The sequence below is a fragment of the Suncus etruscus genome, chromosome 9 (genome assembly GCF_024139225.1).
Source record: "Suncus etruscus isolate mSunEtr1 chromosome 9, mSunEtr1.pri.cur, whole genome shotgun sequence".
Lineage (NCBI taxonomy): Eukaryota > Metazoa > Chordata > Mammalia > Eulipotyphla > Soricidae > Suncus > Suncus etruscus.
In genome coordinates this window covers 63,118,577-63,136,448 of record NC_064856.1, presented here as the reverse complement: position 1 = coordinate 63,136,448, position 17,872 = coordinate 63,118,577, and the positions used below count along the sequence as shown (strand labels likewise).

Sequence of the window (17,872 nt, the reverse complement as noted above, 5' to 3'; positions counted from 1 at the left end):
TTCATTGTTACTCTATCTTCATTTGGGGTGTTTTGATTTGAAATAAGAATTATTTTTCGGGCCCGGAGAGATAGCACAGCGGCGTTTGCCTTGCAAGCAGCCAATCCAGGACCAAAGGTGGTTGGTTCGAATCCCGGTGTCCCATATGGTCCCCTGTGCCTGCCAGGAGCTATTTCTGAGCAGACAGCCAGGAGTAACCCCTGAGCAATTCTCGGTGTGGCCCCCCAAAAAAAAACCAAAAAGAAAAAAAAAAGAATTATTTGTTCCCCCCAAACTAAATCCTAGTTAAATGGCAGGAAACAAATTTAGTTTAAAACAAAACAAAAAGTTCTTTCTAAAATAAACCTTCTTGAGTGTACTGAAAGAACAATTCTTAGTTTAGTGTTCTTTATGAAAGACTGTTGGTTTGAATTTGAACTTCATCATTTTATAGAAGCAAATACACACAAAAGTAGTTTCTGAACTGGTGGTGTGGTTGGTTCATGAGGTAGGGCTACTTGGGCTTCCTGAGCTTGCTTGGAAAACCCCAAAAGAGAAAGTGTCTTAGAGTCATACAGCCTTCTATGGTGATAGAAGAAGCTTTATCCTTTCTTTTTCCAATCTTTTTAAATTGACATATCATATTTTACGTAAAAAGTTCTTCCCATTCTTTTTTTCCTTTAATCATTTTTTAATTTAAACACTGTGGTTATAGAAATGCTTGTAGTTGGGCTTCAGTCATAAATGTACATCACCAATGTCCCAATTTCTCTCCTCCCAATCCCACCTCTACCTATCTTCAGGTCAGGCATTCTACTGCTCTTTCTCACTATCATTGTCACAGTAGTTGTCAATGCGTTTAGTGCTCCAACTGTGCTCATTGCTCTTTAGTTCTAACCATTCTTTAGGTCCTTCTCAGCTTCATCCAGAAAAATCACCATAAGCGAGAGCCTCATCCTGCTGGGTAGTAGCTATTTGTTACTCATAATGAGGTTATGAAAGCCAGCCTGTCTGCTCTAGGAGAAGGAAGGAGGAAGATCTGCTACATCCATTCCGAGATTAATAGTTATGAGGTGTTGCAACTTCCCTGTACCCCTTCTGGGAAATGTTGCACTGTTTATCTTTGGAGCCTGAGGTATAGAGTGGTAGTAAATGCTAAGGGAGTGATCCACACCTTTTTTTTTTCCCCTTTTCTATTTTTTGTAACACTGGTTCAAGGTGAAGCCTCAGGTTAAGATGCATCAGGTTCTTCCATAGAACATGAATCATCTTGTTCTGCCTCATATTTCTGTCTTCCTACAAATTGAGAGAAAAAAAAAAGTGGATGGGACCCAGGCACCAAGTGATCTCAGGAGCACTGAGTGGAAATAAAAAATGGTCAGACCTAAATACCCAAACCAAAGTCAACGACAATAGAATCAAGAGACCTAAACTATAACAAGCTAAACAAAATGGATATGTTACACTAATAGTCCAGGGGGCTAAGGGTGGAGGTATGGGATGCAAGCTGAGAACTATGGTGAGAAAGGTCAACACTGGTGGTGGGGATGGCCCTAATTCACTATCACTATGTACCTGAAATACAATTGTGAAAGACTTGTAATTCACATTGGTCTCAATGGAAAAAAAAAAAGAATTATTAAGAATCAGGATTATGAATGTAGAGTGAGAGAGGGCTGATGGACACAAATAAATGATACCTATCATGTGGTCAGTGCAGGCTTCCACTCAACAGAACACTTTCAATCCTTTGAGGCTTGATTCTTTAGACTTTGCATCAGTGCCAAATAACAATGCCAGGGAGAAGGCATTACCTTCTGGTGTATGGAGACTCCTGTCAGTCAAGGCCAAAGGAATGCCAACTTTCAGGGATTCTGGTGAAAGGGTCTTTTCACTGTTGGGCATTCCCATTCTGAGTGCATTCCAGTCTGACAAGAGATGACTTTCTTTTCAGTTGGAGAAAAAAAATCCTGTCTTCATTCTCAACCAATGCATGTGATGATGCAGATGGAGATAAGGCTGATAAGAGGAGATGGAGATGAGAATGAAAAGAGGAGAAAATTATGGGGGTTGTATATTCTATCAAAAATGGCATACTCATCCAAGGACACTTTCTTGGAATTTCCTCTTCACACTCATAAAGATCTGAGCAATTGAACAAAGAAGAAAACAGGAGAAAGAAAGGAAAATCACAGAAAAATGGTATTTTTGGACAATTTTTCTCTTTGGAAATGAATTGTGATGTAATAGTGGATCACATCATAATGCAAATTGTGACATTATAACCATGAATTATGACCTTAAAGTGGTGCACATCATAATGTTGACTGTGATGCCACAACCATGAATTATGACCTTATGGTGGCTGCACGTTATAATGTCCATTGTGATGTCACTACCATGAATTATGCCCTTATGGTGGCTGCACATCATAATGTTCATTGTGATGTCGCTACCATGGATTATGACCTCATAGTGGTGATGCATCGTAAAACACATTGTGACATCACAATCCTGAAATATGACTTCATAGTGTTATGCAAAAAAATGGCTATGCTTGCTCTTGGTCACTCTTCCTTTTCCATTGGGTTGGAAGTAGAGAGCTCTGAGAGGGCAAAATGACCTGACTGAACTTTCTGGGAAGGCAGGCCATCTTTTGAAAGAGAGATGTTTGGAAGAATTTATGAAGTTGCAAAGAAAAATATTTGCTGTATCACTGAGTGAGATTTACTTATAGCCATAGCTATTCATTATTGTTTAATAAATCATTCCAGAAAGACCTCACAATTAGATTACTTCAGGATTCCAAAAGGGTTATCTATATAATTTCCATTATAAATCTCTGTCATCTGGGGCCGGAGAGAGAGCATGGAGGTAAGGCATTTGTGTTGCATATAGAAGGACGGTGGTTCAAATCCTGGCATCCCATGTGGTCCCCTTAGCCTGCCAGGAACGATTTCTGAGCATAGAGCCAGTAGTAACCCCTGAGCACTGCCAGGTATGACTCAAAAACAACCAAACAAAAGATCTCTGTCATCATGTACTTACACATGATTTAAGTCAGGTCAAAGTTTTGGTACAATAAAAATTCTCATATATTACATATATTATATATTACAATAAGGTTTTAGATGATAATTTGACATTATATACTAGTTTAAGATATTCATACATTTACTTAATTTGGGGGGGGTGTTGGATCACACATGTTTGTGCTCAGCGTTTACTCATGGTTTTTGCTTGGGGACCACTCCTGGCAGTCTCAAGAAACATTTATGGGCATCGTAGAGCAAATATTTCCAACAGGGGCCAGTTCTGGGGTTAAGGTGCTTGCTTGCCTTCCATATGGCTGATTCTAGGATCCCTCAAACTACTTGGTGTTCCACCACATGGGACCCCTAAGCAGATCTGGCATGGTCCAGAAGGACCCAAGCAACAGCATATCCTCTGACCCTTGTACTGATTGAACTGCTGGCCAGGTTGATTGATTGTCTCTAGGCAGGAACCCTAGGAAGCCTGAAAACCACTTAGGAGACCAAAAAAAAAAAAAAAAAAAAAAAAAAACCAAACATGTTTGTGAAATATCAAAAATAAAATCTGATATACTCTGTGCATGCATTCATATGGTTTCATATATTAGGAACTACTATGTAAAGTGGGATTATTTTTCTAGATAATTATTTTCTTCTAGATACTTTCCTGTGTTTCCCAGAATGTTTATATATGATTTTTCATAATTGAGAAAAGAATCACAGAAATCACATAAAATTAAAACATGATGCCAGAGGGTTACCCAATGGGTTGAAGTTGCCTTTGGGCTTCTCAAAGGTGAGACTGACATTCCTAAAATGAACTCAGGAGATGAGCTTTATGGGGAGGCCTTAAAGGTAGTGCTGGTCTGAAGACCACAATATGAATAATCTCAGGGCTGCTGCTGAGAAGATGAATAGATAATTAAGGCAATAAGTGGGTAAATAATTTCTACAAAGTGGAGGGAATTTGAACATTTTAATCCCACTGACTTCTGGTCTCTTCTGTTTGTTGAAAGAAGAAATGAGGAAGAAAAAATATTGGGGTGGTATAGGGAGGAGTGAATTGCTAGCAGAATTAGGAGGGGGAAAGACTGGAAAGGGGAATCAAAGGTAAAAAAAATCTGTAGGAGGAAAAAAATTCTTCTTGTATGGCAAAGAGAGGTCAGCAGGAAACTGGCCACAAAAGATTGGTTACTGGACTACAGGAAAAAAGATGCCTGATTAATTGTGAGAGACTGACAATTCTCTAAAAGTGTAAGAAACAGCCTGATGTTTAGAAATAGCATTATCTTTGAAATATGACTTTCAGATAGATAATAATAATAATACCAATTCAATTCATAATGATACTCAAATATGATCAAAGGTGAGACATTCTCTTATTCCAAGAAAGAGGAGTTACAATTTAATATCACATGAGTGTTTCTTTTATATTACGAGTTTTCCTATGGCTAAGGGATGTAATGGGGGAAAAGTTTAATGGAGGAAAAAGTTGAGTGTGTGTCTTCTCCATAATTAACTTACCTCATATGGCATTACTAAGTGGAGGAGTGAAATCCAGATTCTTCTCCACCTCTTTCTTTTATTTGTTTACTCTTTTATCCAGCTAAAAATTAGCTAGAATGTGCGAGGCTTTGGAAATGCCAAGATGAGTCAATCCTCCTTTCAATGAGCTCATTGACAGTTGAGCAGGAAAGGCAACCATGCAAATAAGCAGAATATGTGAGTGGGGTCATGGTAGAAAGAACAGTATAAAAAGAGGTCATCCATTCAAGAAAAGAAGGTAATAAATCTCATTTTCATTTCCAAACCAATATTACATTTTGGTTTTTGTGGGGGAGGGTCAAACCCTGCAGTGCCCAGGGTTTACTTCTGGCTCTGTACTCAGGGCTCATTCGTGATGGTTCAGGGATTTAAGTGGTGATACAGGAGAACATACTGGATCAGCCATGTGCAAGGCAAGTGCCTTATACACTACTATATCTCTGGCCTCAATATTACTTTTATTAAAGTAAAGATAATGTGAAATATAAGGGTGTTTTCTATATTTCTAAGCACTCAGAATTTTCAAACTTGCTTTTACAAAGAGATCATTGTTTAAATTAAATCTTCAAATTATCTATTTAGCTTGATTGTAGAAAATCTATTAATCAATAAGTATTGTAAGTTAAAACAACAAATGATACCAAATTAGGGCATGTGAAATGGAATAATTGAAAATTAAGAAGAAAGACACAGGACCAAAAAGATAGCATGGTAAGGTACTTGCCATATAAGTGGCCATCCCCAGTTCAATCCGGAGTACCATATATGCTCCGCTGAGCACATCACTGGAAATGAGCCCCGAGCATATCACCAGAAGTAAGCCCTGAACACTGCTGGGTATGACTCCAAACAACAACATAATCCTCCAACTTGCAATGCTAACTAGTAGACATCTAAAAAATATTTGTGTTGATTCTGAGAAGGTGGTGGGAATTAAGGTTTATGATATTTGCATCCCATTAGATAGATGAAAAATAAGTATGTATCAGCTTCATTTAAAATATTAATATTGACATGACAAACTACCTTGTTGCAGTTACTTAAGAAATCATGAAATGCATAAAAAATATCAACTTAAAAGTGTGCAAATGGGTACCGAGCTGCAAAATTTATTTAGAATATGCGGCAGTAAAAATAAAGTGTGAAAGAGACCTACCAGGGAAAACGCTCCAGAGCTTTTATGACCTCAACCATCCCAGTTGTCTGGCTTTCCCACTCCCACTACATGGGGAGCTAAGCCTGGGTGGCACCTAAAATTGCAAGACCAAAGATCCCCTGGAAGCATCAGGCTGCTGCTGAGGACCAGTGCTAAGATCTTACAAGAAGAGAGCTGGGGAGTCCCTGGCTGTCTGCAGTGTTCATGCCGACGGTCCCTTCTTTAGGCTGATCCAGACTTGACAAAAATGAAAAGTGTGGGCATGTCCTGCCAGGACGTGTCACCCACGTCACTCTACCATTCACACACGACTGGCTTTCAAACCATTTACAATTTTCAGATGCAAGTGGGGACATGCTGGCTTGTGTATTAATTGCTATTTGGATAAGTGTGAAGGGTTTATGAACAGTGGCATAGGATGGAGAAAGTGAGAAATGGTTCATTCGCCACCTTCCTTCTCATCTGGCTCCCCCTCTGAAAAACTGCCCTACTTGACCCATATTCTTCACGCCACATCTGGTACTTGGCAATGAGCAGATTTTAAAACGCAGGAGGTTTTACTCACAAAGGGTCTGGGCTAGTCTCGCAACGACTTCTCACTTCCAACTGTCTGACTGACCATGGTGATTTTGAAACCCTGTGGAGATCCTGCCATCTCAAGTCTTTGTTAGGGAGCCAAACCTGCAGGCTGCTCCCCCAGATGGCAGTGTCTTGGCAACGCCCTGGTTTGAACATGGTTTTAATAGCGACTAATTCCCTCAGCTGTGGCACTGCTGCAAATGGCTCATCATTTTACAGACAAGTTTCAACAGTCATGAAACCAAATGAGAATATTTTCCCAAACAATAGAGTTGTGGCAGGAAAAATGGCAAAGGCCTGTCAAGGGGGGCAGCTGTGAGACAAGTAGTGAGTGGAAGGTTTGATGAATGATCAATTGGGGGGCATTGACTCATACTTCAACCTTTCACAGTTTGTGAAAGAAAAGGAGGTCATTGGGGCCTACAATTATTATTTTTAGTTTTTGTAATGTCCAATGGGGGTGGGGTACAGGGGCTGTGTTCAGGAACAAGGACAACCAGTGAAGAGGCTATAGTTGGTTAGAAGAGTTGTTCCTTTGTCTTGGTTTGCACTTGGAGGCAGGGAATGGAAACCTAAAAATGCCCTGGACTTTGCAGGCTCAAATCAGCAGTCACTGTTGTTTCTGTTGTGTTCTCACCCCATCCTTCCCAAATCCCTACTCCCTGATGTGTCTGTGGAAAACCCTCTGCTGCCTTCAGTACTCTGGGGTTTGTATATCCAGGATTTTTCTGTTCCCTGATGGGGATGGTAGAAGGGAGGGTGCCAGAATTCTCTATGCCTGAGACTGGAATGTGCCATCTTTGAGCTATACACTTCAGCTAAATCATATAACTCAAGTATCTACTCTTTGCCTTATAAACTAACTCACCAACTCCCTGAAACCGGTGTGGACTCAATTGGCATTTAGGCCTAACAAATCTGCTTCTAACAAATCAAAAGCACAGATGACATGGAATGGACTCATACAAGTACAGCCTCTTTATATGCATTTCCAGGCATAAATAAGGCTCCATGAAAATCTGTTTTATGGCAGGTTCTTTAAGACAATCTTTAAGACAATCCTCTGCCAAATAATTTTCCTATCTAGATGAGAACGATGAAGAGAAGACTGAATTTTCTTAAACAAAGGCTTTAAATTTTTTTTTTTACTTATGGGAGAGGCAAGAAAGATACTGGGTGACACTTGGGAAGTTCATAGGAGCTATTCTTGATTCTATGCTCAGGAGTGACCTCTGGTATTGCTTAGGGGACCATATGTAGTTTTAGGGATTTGAGCCAAGCTTGCAGCTTGATTTGGCTGCTTTTGAGGCAAGTGTTTTCCCTCCTATACTATCTCTCTGGCCTCAAGAGAATTATCTGTGAGGGGCAAAAGTCTGTCTGAGTGGGGCTTTGGGTCCTTTCTGTTCCACTTGTATTGACTCTACTTTCCCTTAATTTGGAAAATAAGTCCATGGACCTACCATTGAATGTTAAATTTTGTAGGCTTTGGCTCTCTGTATTTTTCCAATAGAGTCATGTTTTCCTTGGGATCCACAAGCAGTGGATCCACAGGCTCTAAACTGTAACTTCTCTCAGCTGCCTTTCTCTTTCTGCTTCTCTGACATTACAATGACCAGCCCATCACTAGTACCACCAGATGATTCTCTTGGATATAAAAGTAAGGAATTAAAACTTTTTGGCTTGATGTTTAATACCCATAATTGACCCCAAATTTCAAAATTTAAGGGAACAAAGCTTAAAAGTAATCTAGTCTAGCAGTGCTCATACTTAATTATATCAGAATCACCTGGGAAACAATTGTCTTCATCATCTACTGTGTAACAAATGATCCCCAAACTTAACAACTTAGAGCAATAAACAGTTATGATCTCACATATTTGCTGAAGTGACTTCAAAGAGTGGTTCTAGTTTAGGGTCTCAGTTGAGACTACCATCATAATCCCAAGTAGAACTGTAGTTACTTGAAGATGAACTGGGACAGGGATAATATATGCTTCCAAAATGGATCATTTGTAAGACTATGGATCAGGTTCTTTTTTGCCAAGTGGTTTCTCTACAAAACTGTCTGAATGTCCTAAAGATCTGGAAGCTGGCCTTCCCAATTGCAACAATTCAAGAAAAATCAATAAGCTAACCAAATGCAGTAAAGCATTTTAGAATATAAATAGGAGACAGGTACTATCACTCTGATATATTTTGTCCATCAGACAGACCAATTCTGGTCCAAAAAGATATATAATTACTCCTGGGTATGAATTCCAGAGATGGAGACCATCAAGAACTATCTTGGATTGGGATATCACAACTGATTGAAACATAGATTCCTAAACTCCATTCCTGGAGTTTTTGGTTTAATGATTTGGAGAAGAGCCCAAGAGTTTTGTAACAAGCACTCAGCTGATAATGATGCGATTCATTTAATACATACACTTGGAAAATTACCAGTCTGTGCATTATTCTAATTTCATAGATGATAAAGCCAAGTTTCACAAATGTGGAAAAATATGGGGGGGCAGGGAACTATACCAATAACTAATCATTGAATACTTACTGTATGCCAGACACTAGGCAGAAATCATTATAAATACATGTTTTAGGATTAAGAAATCACCAGGATTAGGAAATCACATTGTAATTTGTACTCATTTAATTTAATGCTCCCTGTTCAAAAATAAAACCTGGAGAAATAGTATAAAAGTTAAGGCACTTGCCTTGTATGTGGCCAACTCTGGTTATTATTGGCAACATGTATGGTCCCCTAAGCAACACCAAAGTAACTCTAGATCACAGAGCCAGGAATTGCCCATGAGCATTCCCATGTGTAGCCCCAATTGCATCCTTTCCAAAAAAATGAACTTTGGGGCCAGGTTGATAGTTCAAAGGTCTGGAGTTGATGCCTTGAAAGCAAGAAACTTGTATTCAATCCTTGTCATTATAAGGTTCTATGCCCTATAAACTCCAGAGAGTGGCCCTTGAGAACTTCAAGGTGATTTGTTCTTTCTCCCCAAATCAACTTTAATTTCATTAAGGGAGTTAACTAACATTCATGTTGTATTCTAAGTTTCACAAAAACTTACAAATATTTCTTAGAAATCATTATACCATAAATCAGAAAACTCTGACCAGTTACCTAGAGAATGTAACTTTAAACTAGTCAGCTACTGAACTTGATTCACTGAAGTTATAATTACACAGTACTCATGGGCAAGTCTCTAAGAATCATGTAGCCTTTGCTTATCATTTATAAATGGGATGGATAATAGCAGCTTTCTTTTCTACCTCGCAGAGTTATTGTAAGAATTAAAATAAGTGCTATCCTAATAGCTAATACCATCTCAGATGAAGAAATTTGAAATTCTTCAGAGAATTCTAATTTTAAATAGAGTGAACATTTTTTCTAGTATTGAAATTAAATTAAATTTAGTAAGTAAATGTGATATGTACTCATTAGTTTCATCAGCTATGCTGAAAAATGTTTTAATGCTTATTTTAATTCATAACATATAGTTCTTACTGTTATAATAACCAATATAAGATGGTAAAAAGTTAAAAACTTTTATTTTGATCACATTGTATATCATGATGTAGGTTAGCAATGAAATGAGGCAAATCAGATTACTGAGTAAAGCATATTATTACTTAAAATTTAAAAAAAAAAGGAGTGATATTTGCAAAGTTTTTTGCAAACTGCTATGAACCTTAATATAGAGTATTCTTTTGTTTTGTTTTGTTTTTGGGTCACACCCAGCAGCGCTCAGGGGTTACTCCTGGCTCTATGCTCAGAAATCGCTCCCAGCAGGCACGGGGAACCATATGGGATGCCGGGATACAAAACCACTGTCCTTCTGCATGCAAGGCAAATGCTCTACCTCCATGCTATCTCTTCGGCCCAAGTATTCTATTATTACTGGATATTCTCTTTTAGTATCTGCTTTTCTTTTTATTTATACCCAGCTGGGGATCATAATTTGGGAAATATCAGGATCTTCATGGTACAGGAGGCCTCACTGATTGCTGGACAGACATCTCAAGTCACTGAGTTATTTTCAGGACTCCAGTGTCTTCATATTTCTACTTCTGGGGGGGGGGGAACATATCTCCTATTTTTTCATTAAAATATTGTTTTATTTTTATTTTATTTAGAGACCATAACTAGCAATACTCAGATGCTACTCTTAGCAGTGTTCAAGGGACCATGTATAGTGACAATGATGGAACAGAGTAGGGTGCATGCAAGGCAAGCATCTTAACTCCTATATTACCTCTCTAGCCATTATCTTCTATCCATAAGAAAAGGATATTGTTTTGTTTTATTTTCAAAAACTTTTGCCTTATTAATTGAGGTAGTTATTTCATCTTATTTCCTTATTTTCAACTGGAAGAATCAGTTGTAGAACAAGACTTAAGAAATGAAGAGATGAGAATCCAGGGAGATAGGTTAAAGGGTTGAGCATGCAAAAGGCCCAGGTTAAATCCCCAGCACTGAATGACCTCCTGATAACCACAAGTGACCCCGGAGCACCACCTGGTGCTGCTCCAAAAATAAACATTCGGCAAACTAAATTGAATTTTAAATATTAGTTTAAGTTCCCTACATAAGTTCATTAAAACCAAACCATAAAGATACAATGAAGAAGTGATTTTAATTGAGAACTCATATTACAGTGTCCAAGGCTTTTAAATTATAAGTATTATGATTATATTTTTAAAATTCTTTTCTCTCACCCAGTGGTCCTCAAGCTATCTCTAGCTCTGTTTTTAGTGCTGCTCCTAGCAGTACTGGGAGAATTAAACCCTGGCTTTCTGCCTCCAAAGGATGTGCTCTACCTTTGAACTATCTCTTCAGCACCAGACAGTATTTTTTTTGAGGTTGGATATTTTGGTTCACATCTGGTTGGCAATGGTTAGGACTTACTTCCGACTTAGTGCTCACTCTTGGGGTATTATGTAGGGGTACTATGTGTGGCTCTAGGGATCAAACCAGGGTTGGATATAGACAAGGCAAACATCTTAACTCTTATATGCTCTCTCTTGCCCCTGAGTATTATAAATAATAATCAATATTATTTAAAGATCATTTTGATTAGTCAAGAGGTTAGCCAATTGAAGAGCTTAACATAATTAACTTTATAAGTAGTTTGAATTATACTGATATAATGAACAAAAGAATGAACAAAAGAAATGTAATTGTGAGGGTTTTTGGTTTTTTGTTTGTTTGTTTGTTTGTTTGTTTTTGAGCCACACCCAGTGACACTCAGGGGTTACTCCTGGCTATGTGCTCAGAAATTGCTCCTGGCTTGGGGGATCACATGGGATGCTGGGGGATCGAACCGCGGTCCATCCTAGGCTAGTGCAGGCAAGGCAGATGCCTTATGGCTCGCGCCACCACTCTGGCTTAATTGTGAGGGTTTTTTTTGTTTGTTTGTTTTTAATTTTTATTGTGGCCAAAGTGAATTACAAATCTTTCATAGTAATATTTAAAGTACACAGAGAAAATGAATGAGGGACATTCCCACCACCAGTGATGTCCTCCCTCCACCCCTGTTCCTAGCATGCATCCCATATCTCCCTCCTTTACCCCCCAGAATACTAATGTAACTGGTCCCCACTTGTACAGCTTGCTGTGGATTAGGTATAGATTCTGTTGTCATTGACTTTTGTCAATTTGATTGTTGTCATTGTCATTTGCCTTATTAATTGAGGGAGTTATTTCATCTTATTTCCTTATTTCCAACTGGAAGAATCAGTTGTAGAGCAGGACTTTTAAGAAATGAAGAGATGAGAATCCAGGGAGATAGGTTAAAAAGGGTTGAGCAATGTTTGAGGTTTGATGTTCAGGTCTGATCATTTTTTATTTCCACAAAATGTTTATACAAGTGTCTAGACCTGGTACCATTCATTTTCCCCCTCAATTTATGAGGCTGAACAAGATGATTCAAGCAATGTGGTTCTGTTGGAGATATAGAAAAAGAAAAAAGGAAAAGAAGAAAGAAAGAAATAAATAAAACAAAAACTAGGAGGAGTCCTTCTAGGTGTTATAAATATCAATTTAGAAGAGGGAAGGGAAAAACAAGAAAAAGGTAACAAAACAAAAAACAACAAAGCAATAACAAGAAAAATACAAAAAAATCTCTTCTTGGCCTTTTGGTTAAGATCGAGTGTAGTATCTGTTCTTATCTGAAACGTATCTAATAGGTCATCTATCCGACGATAAAAAAAGAAAAAAAGAGAAAAAGAAAAATACAAAAACCACAAAAACAAACAAAAAACCAAAGCCAGCAACTACATAAAAGACAAAACACACACACACACACATACACACACACACACACACACACACACACACACACACACACACACACACACCCCACTCTCTCTCAAAAAAACAATGACAAAGAAAAAAAACAGTCAAAAAACCCCAACCAGCAACTACAGAAAAAGGTTTGTGCTTCATCTTTTTCTTTTTTCTTTTTTTTTTTACAAAGGTATAGTAAGTATTGAGGAAGTTAGAAAGGGAATTTCCTTGGCCTACAAGATTTCGGGTTTCTCTGCCCTTAAAGCAGGGGTCTCAAACTCGCGGCCCGCGGGCCGCAAACGGCCCTCCATACAACATTTTGTGGCCCTGCCCTAGAGGAATCTTTTTTTGTTTTGTTTTGTTTTAGTTGTTTGGGTCACACACCCCAATGTTCAAGGCTTACTACTGACTTTGCACCCAAGGATCACCCGGACTTTGCCTCCTGCCGCCCCCAGGTAATTTGAGTTTGAGACCCCTGCCTTAAAGCATACTGTCATGAGAACCACAAAGGCTCCGTACACACTCTTTTTTCTCTCCCCAAGGTCTTTTCATGGTGCCAGGCATCTTTCTACTCAGTTGTGGATGATATGATCAGGCCTCTCTAACTCAATATCTTGGTATTTACACAGGTGATAGGACGAAGCCTATGAATAGTCTTTCTTTATAGTTCTAGAAGTTCTGTTCCATCGCTGCTGTTGTAATCAGACTTTTATAATTGGTGGTCTCAGTTTTTGCACAGATCCTAAGGCAAAGCCTGGAATAGATTTTTAAAATTATGATTCCAAAAGTTCTATTTGGTCGCAGTTGTTACAGTCAGACCTCTGGGATTGGAGATCTTGGTTTTTGTACAGATCCTAGGCCTAAGCCTAGGCTAGGGTCTTTTTTTATTGGTCCTAATTGTGAGTTTTTAACATAGCTCAAAATATCCATTTGATGATTTTGTTTCCAGATGAATATTGACATAATATACAGAAAATGAAAATTAAAGTATTAGAATCAGGAACAGTAAATACTTCTGCAGGACTCTTCCAGTATGGGAAGAAAAAAATAGGTGGAATAGCATGGAAGTGATTCTCATTTGGCTGTACAGAGGTCTAGACCCCACATACTATGGTTTAATTGTGTCTTTCATTCCTAGAAATATTTTATTTTCCAATCATTTATTTGTTGGTACCCTCCATTCATTAAGGATTTTATGGAGTAAAATTTTTATGGATTTTTATGGATTTTTATCTAGTAAAGTATGTATAGTATGATGGTTTCTCAGGTAACCCCTATCTAGGTCTACTTTTAGAACTATGCCTTTGAAATCACCCCTCTTCTAACCTTCATAAAACGCCTTATATAAGTTTTATCTGCATGGGAAATAAGAGTTTTTTTGAGTTTGTTGTTGTTTTAGGCTTTTGTGATCCACATTATTTTTGAAAACTTAACCCATGTTCTTGAAAAAATTGGTAGTTCTTGCTTTTTTATTGTTGCCAAGTATTCTTTTGTATAAGTATACCATAATTTGCTTATTTATTCTACTGTGATAAATATTTGCAGTTCATCATTTTGGGCTACTCTGATATACACATTTTATTAATTTAAAATATTTTATTTGAACCATAATTTATAATACTGTTACTAATAGGGTTTTATTCATATAATGTCTTAATAACATATTCACCAATGTTCTAAAGGATCTCTCCTACTACCACTCCAATGTAAGGTCTCCAGTTTTGTTGCCTTTAACCATTTTTTGTTTCTTACTGTTATTTTTATTTAAATACTCATACTAGGGAGATCATTCTGTCTCTGTCTTTATCCTTATGACTTATTTCACTCTAATTGAATGAAGTAGCAAATTGTATAATTTTATTTGTTTCCTACAACAGAGAAGTATTTCATTGTAGATCCATTGTTGGTGGGAATATAGACTGGTTTAACTTCTATGGAAAATAATATATATACTTCTAAAATAAAATGACTTGAACTTCATAAAAGCCAGCAATTATATTTCTTAGCACTTATCCCAAGTACCCAAAAACACTATTTCAAAAAGACACTTGCTCTTCTATATTCATTATAACACTATTCACTATAACTCATATCTGTAAACAATTTAAGTGTCTAAGAATAGATGATTGAGTAAAGCAACTGTGGTAGATTTACTAGCTTTAGAGTGTTATCAACTTCTTACTTAGATCTATAATTTCTTTAAGTATTTTTTTTAGATGAAGATACGTAAAGCACAAAAGAATTAGATAAATACTGTGTGTGGCTTCACAGACAGACTATACTTTGTATATTTCCTAGTAAATATCTAATGCCCAATCACTTTTGTGCATTGTTGGCTAACTCCTTAGAACCAATATTAGAAATTGTAGAAAGATGTATATTTTAGACCTTATGACAAAGAATTTTCTTAGCCCTGAACCCTTAAAAGTTATAAAAACAAGGGGCCTGTAGAATTAAATAATTAACGATGGTGCTGGATGGAGAAGGATGGAGGCCTTTATTCTTAGGCCCTGGCCACGTGGCTTCATCCCCCATCAACCAGCGGGTCTGGGGTCCAGGAAAGCGACCGGTATAGAACTCACTCACAGGCAGGCTTCAGGAAGTATCAACTTTATTCATGCCCTATCCACCACATATGTGGCCTATATCATACCCTTTAAAGCATTCAGCCATTCTTAGCTAGCCCTGCATCTTAACTCCTTTTATCCATCTTCCCTTTGGCCTCCATGCTAGCAAAAGACCAAAAGCCCCTAATCCCCTCTGGTCAAAGCCTTATCTACCCTTTCCAAGACCCCTCCCAGGAAATGGGCGGGGTCTTGCAGGTAAGGTCAAATTACCTAGAAAGAATAGGGGGTGGGTGGGAATGAGGCTTCAGGGGTGAAGTGGTGGTGTTTGCATTTGCCTTGCCTGCACTAGCCTAGGACAGACCTCGGTTTGTTCCCCCAATGTCCCATATAGTCCACCAAGCCATGAGCAATTTCTGAGCACATAACAGGAGTAACCCCTGAACGCCACTGGATATGGCTAACTCCCCCCCCCCAAAAGTCATAAAACAAGAATAAAATATTGACCATTAAAATATTGACATTACCTATTTTAAAACAGCACTTTTTAAATATGAGGGAAGCTTTTCTCAAGAGGTTTCAGGATTTCAGAAACAGCAAAGTGACATTGGCCTTTGTTAAAATCCTCTGGATGCCACTATAACGAAATTAAATGTTTCTCCCTTTAATATAGACATTGGCAACTTGGAAATGCAATTGCTGGATTTAAAAAACAAAGAACTGGGGCCGAGAGATAGCATGGAGGTAAAGCATTTGCCTTTCATGCAGAAGGTCATTGGTTCGAATCCTGGCATCCCATATGGTCCCCCAAGCCTGCCAGAAGCGATTTCTGAGCGTGCAGCCAGGAGTAACCCCTGAGCGCTGCAGGGTGTGACCCAAAAACCAACCAACCAAACAAACAAACAAACAAAAAAACCCAAAGAACTGTGGAGCTCGAAATTTGAACGTTTTTGTGCTAATTTAGAAAGATTGGAGAAACACAAACACAAGTGGTCTGCTTTGAAAGACCTAGAGAAGGAAGATATGTTGATTTTTAACACCTGGAATAGTATTCCTGACTCATATAATCAACTAAAAAAGCTAGCGTTTTGCTGTTCTTTTCTTATTCGGATCTACATATTTATGCGAACAATCATTTTCAAGCATGAATCTTATAAAGAGTAAATTGAGAAATTGTCTCATCGATGAGAACCTGGAATCGTGCCAAAAATTAAAATCAACAACATACAAATCTGACTTTCTCAAACTATCCAAGGAAATGCAAGGCCAGTGTTCACATTACTGTTTGTGACTTTGTCAGTCATTGTCAGGATGTAATTTTCTCTACATTGTAAGGCAAATTTTATGGTATTTAACATTATCGATAAATAATATCATTCTAAAGTTTTTGTTTTATTATTTGTGTTATTTGTATCCTCCCGACCTATGTGGATATTTGCATGCAAAATATTCTCAATAAAAACTTATTGAAACTAAAAAAGGTGTACCATCCTATGTATTTTCGGTTTTAAAAATGTGGCTCTCGGGGCTGGAGAGATAGCATGGAGGTAAGGCGTTTGCTTCTCATGCAGAAGATCGGTGGTTCAAATCCCGGCATCCCATATGGTTCCCTGAGCCTGCCAGGAGCGATTTCTGAGCATAGAGCCAGGACTAACCCCTGAGCGCTGTCAAAAAACAAACAAACAAACAAACAAACAAAAAATGTGGCTCTCAAAATAAATTTCAATTGTGGTTTTGGCGAGATTTGGCTCAGTTGAAAAAAAGGTTGCCAACCACTGCCCTAGGGGGCTCTGCTCAGATCTTCCTGGACTTATTTTATCATTCCTGGACTCACACTCAGCTTCTGTGGTTAACTACTTCTCATGGACTGTGATGCAGACTTTGGGAGTCCTGGTACTTTGACTTGCATTTGGATGAATTTTGAGGAGTAATCTATCTTCAAGTGTTTTCTTTCCTGTTGCATCAGCAGTAGGTGGTGTCTTGGATTGTCTGTGGTTTGTTTGTTCCTTTCCCTTTCCTCTTATTCTCTAATTGTTTTTTTTTTTTTTTTTCAGGAATACTTCCTTAAAAAAAACCACCTGGACTCTGGGACTTTACATTTTTTTCGATGTAGTAGGGGTAATATCACATTCCCCCTACTCAGAGCTCAGAGCTAACTTCTGTGTGCTTAGGGATCACTCCTGTTGGGCTCAGGGGTCAGTATCAGATGCAGGGGAGTTAACCCTGGTTGGCCACATGCAAGGCAAATGCCTACCTGCTGTACTATTGCTCCAGTTCCACATTCTAAAGAACTGAACCTAGGATACTTGATAAGAAATGATTTACCTGCTATTTTTCATAGCTTCTTCGATCTAAAGAGCATGAAAACAGACCTTACTCTCAAAATCCTACAAGCAACACAGTACTGACTACTCAGGGTTTACTCTTTCAACCTGGAAGGGCTGAATCTCTGCACTATTCTGAACATTGCTGGTAGGTTTGCTTTTGGAGCAAGATAGTAAAAAGATTCGCCACTAAATTGTGGTCATCAACACTCTATACCACAGGATTCAAATCAGTTGACAAGCCCAGACTCCAGAATTTAACTTGAATGAAAATAAGTCAGAATGGACTGAAAATATTATCTCCTTTTAGAACCTAGATCTCGATTGTAGCTGGGGACTGCTAGCTTTTATCCAAAGCAAATCTATCCATGTTGGCGAGGCATAAAAGTCAGGACTTT

The 17,872-nt window shown here is 38.2% G+C and overlaps 1 protein-coding gene and 1 pseudogene across 3 annotated transcripts in view; both read left to right on the top strand.

The window, feature by feature from the left end:
- Window positions 1-17,872, top strand: part of LOC126018963 (40S ribosomal protein S4, X isoform-like) — a 965,922-nt gene that overhangs the window by 666,602 nt on the left and 281,448 nt on the right. The window lies entirely within an intron of this gene.
- Window positions 12,420-12,535, top strand: LOC126019554 (uncharacterized; annotated as a pseudogene).